The sequence below is a fragment of the Pterocles gutturalis genome, unplaced genomic scaffold (genome assembly GCF_000699245.1).
Source record: "Pterocles gutturalis isolate BGI_N339 unplaced genomic scaffold, ASM69924v1 scaffold20120, whole genome shotgun sequence".
Lineage (NCBI taxonomy): Eukaryota > Metazoa > Chordata > Aves > Pterocliformes > Pteroclidae > Pterocles > Pterocles gutturalis.
This window is the reverse complement of record NW_010138753.1, coordinates 115,839-119,467: the sequence shown is the minus strand read 5'-3', so window position 1 is coordinate 119,467 and position 3,629 is coordinate 115,839.

Here is a 3,629-nt window from a genome sequence, read left to right as displayed (position 1 = left end):
CAAGTAACTTTCATTCCAATTCAGTTTTACTGTTTTAAATTGTTTGATGCTTAGGCAGAATACATATTTCATGGATAAAGCCATAGTTTTCCATAAATGTTAGCGTAAATGCCAAAATTCTAATGAGAGTAACAGTTACAGACATCTGAGAGTAATGATCATGTAGCAGATGATTGTGAGAAACATTGTTAGCAGGCACACCTTGCACTATTAGAGCTGTGTAGTGCAGTGGTAAATTGCACTGTCACTGCTGTCATGAAGAATGTGAGAGTAGCGTTCTTGTTTTCATTATGGCATCTGTCACTCAGCCAGATGAAAGTCAGGAGACAGCTGCCTGAATGTGAATATCTTAGATTATTATTTAATTTAAAAAAAAAATTGTTTGGTTTTTGGTTTTTTTTTTTAATTAATAGGATGTCAGATTTTTTTTTTTTTAGTGGAGTAAACACTTGATTTGGTGAAGTAATTTTTAATTTTGGCCCTAAAGATTTCAGCAAGAACTTTTTCAATTCTTTGGACACAAATGTTCATGGTGTATTCTGTTGCTGAGCAGATCTAAATTGGCATGAAGTAGTAACCTCTATAAACACAGAAATATCATAAACAATGTACTTCTGACTCAGATCTAACTGATTTACAAAAAAAAATTCACAGACAAAACTGAATGATGAATAAATTCTGTCCTATGAAACAGGACTCTGGTCTTGTGATTTGATCCTTCTGCATGGAGGACTTGTACTGTAGATTTCATCCTCTCTTCATGTGAGAGGAGATTAGATTGCAACCTGTAGTCCTGTGTTTTAGTACAGCTGATCTAGCTGAAGCAATAACTTGGTGGTATGTGAAGCTGGTTTTCTTGCGAAATGTGTTTTTCCTCATTTAGATTGCCTTCTACATGAGGGAAATGAAGCATTTCAATTACTGCGGTGTTTCACTTGATTCTCGCATCCTGGCCTTGTGAGCAGAAAACCCCCCAAACGTCATCATGCAGTCTCTGTTGCTTGACATAAATACAGAAAAGCATACTTGAATCCCAGCATTTGCACTGTTACGCCAGCACAAAACTGATGCACACAATTTGAGTTTATGGCCAAGGAGCTTGCATTTGTAATGCACATTTGTCAACAAGAATATTTCTGTAAATTTTTTTATTAAATGCTATTAATATTTGAAACCTGCAGTTTATAGTTTATTAGCATTATACTGTTAGCACTGTGAGACGCATGTGTTTTGTCACTAAACCAGGTGCTCTACAATACTTAAAGACTTTCTGAACCAAAGCTACATTAATACATATAGAAACTGACCCTAGAGTCGCTTTTATTCTTACATCCTTCTGTTGTCTCAGCAGGATTGCGACTACATTGCACATAACTTCTTTTGTAAAGGCTGCTAGCTATTTAGAAAAAAGTTTCATCTCATACTTGCTAATGTGCACTGTTTGTTAACCTGATGAATGCTCCGTACAACGGTTGTTGCTAATGGCTTCCCTTTAATGTCAAAAAAAGACTAGGTGCTTCTGAATAACAAGCTCTCATAGTTTACTGCATTTCAGCAAATCTGAAGTGTATTAACAGTGAAGATTGTACATAAAATTTTTTTTAAAAAATGAAGCAATATGAAGCGAACAAAACTTGAGTCATTTTGTTAAGAATGTTCTACCAACTGATGCATTAGTTACCATAAAAGCCAGGAGTATTGTGGTCACTGGAACGTCCTGGCTAGGTGTTGCAACTAAGATAACTTATGGCTTATATTAAAGAAATAAAATTTAAAAAATAAATCTGGTTAATATAAATCAGTGAGTGGGTAGGTTAATAATGCATGTGAATACACATTAATGAATACGTATAGTATGCAGAGGGAGGGGGCACCTCTAAAACTGTTTTGGTTTTCTATGAAAAAACCCTGCATGTGAAAAGACAGTACTATGAATTGTATGCTGGAAGCCTTTGCATTCTGCAGCATGTGTGTATGTATACATATATATGCAAGTGTGTATATTATGACACATGATAGCTATGCTTTTCCCTGAAAATAAAGCACAGAATATAAATTATCAGGCTATAACAGTCAAAAACTAAAGCCAACACTTTTGCACTGTGTTTACACCTTCAGTGTCTTCTGATCTTATTAACATCTTATGTTTCCTTTGCTGATAGAATGCCATGTTGAGTTAATTTCGGTAAAGTTAACCAGTGAAGAAGAAAGGACTGGCCCTGAATTACCACAAAGGTATTTTAAGACTCTGCTCTTATTGAGACCTACGTGAGTCTCACCCATTCTTATAAGCAGATTACTCAGGTGTGCAAGTTGTTTTGGGCCTGGCTCTTTCATGATATGAGAAACTTAATCTTTCCATCTGCATCCTATAGATCTCAAATTTTTAGAGTGATGGAAATGTGGAATTCCACTTCCCATGCTGCCACAGCTAACCAGGCCCCCGGGGATCATAAACTTGTTAATACATTTACTTTCTACTTGCAATGACATCGGAGGCACGCCTGCCTTCTCTTTGACAGTATAGGGCTTTATTCACCTGTCTTGGATTAGGAAGCGTATACACACACTTGCGTTCAACCGACTGCGTGCTCCACGGAGGAGTGTCAGAATCACAATGTTAGAAGAAGGTTGAGCTGGGAGGTGATGTAAGATACTGTTGCTCTTGTGTTTCTGTGCTAAAGAGCCTGATACTGCTTCCTTGAGAATGTTACCACGTTTTACCTGTAATGTGTCTGTTGTAGAAGCACAGAGGTGTATTGATGTAATTTTAATAAATTAAACTGTTTGCTAATATGACATTTAAGAAGCTCTTCTAGTGTTTTTTTGCTTGTTTTTGTTATTTTTTTTTTAATAAGCTGCTAAGATAATTAATTTTACAACTTTGTCCCATTCAAGGTAGTTTCTGAAATTAAACCATGAAAAGCTTTTGTTGTAGATGTATCTCTACTAGTGATGTACTGGAGCAGAACCATTTAAAAAGTGAATGGAGGTGGTATCCTGCCTCCTGAGTCACTGTCTCTTTTGTTACAAAGTGGAGGTGTTAATTTGTTTCTCTGTTTTCCCAGCCCCACAAGGCTTTTGTATGTGTATTCCTCTTGTCGCCTTACAGAGGGGGTGGGTCTTTCCAGAGTCTGGTACACCTCTGATGCTGCAGGCTGTCCCTTCTCGAGGCAATTTCAAGCTGACCTGAAGTACAATAAACACCTGTCAGCAATTCTGACAGCATCTGGAAAATATGAAAGAATTGGAGTGGGGCTTTAATATAATAAAACCTGCATAGATGATCATTACTTAAATTGAGAAGGAGGGATGCTCTTTCATCCTTCAGAAAAAAAAAAAAAGTTGTAATCAACTGATTCTTTTAAGAGGCCTCTAGCAATGTTCACATGCAAGCAAGGCTCGATTAATTGACAACTCTAAGCTGAGGTGGGAAACTAAAATTCAATTATTGTCAATAGCTTGAATAAAACCCAATTCTTATTGGTGATGACCTTACATGTTATTCCTTCAGTAAATGTCTTCCTGCTTCCCAGTCTTTTAAAATCCCAAATGTCAGATAAAGCACTTATCTCCAGTTTTCCCTTAATTCAGTTTTCTTGTAATAAAAGCTTGTCAGGCTTATTTAG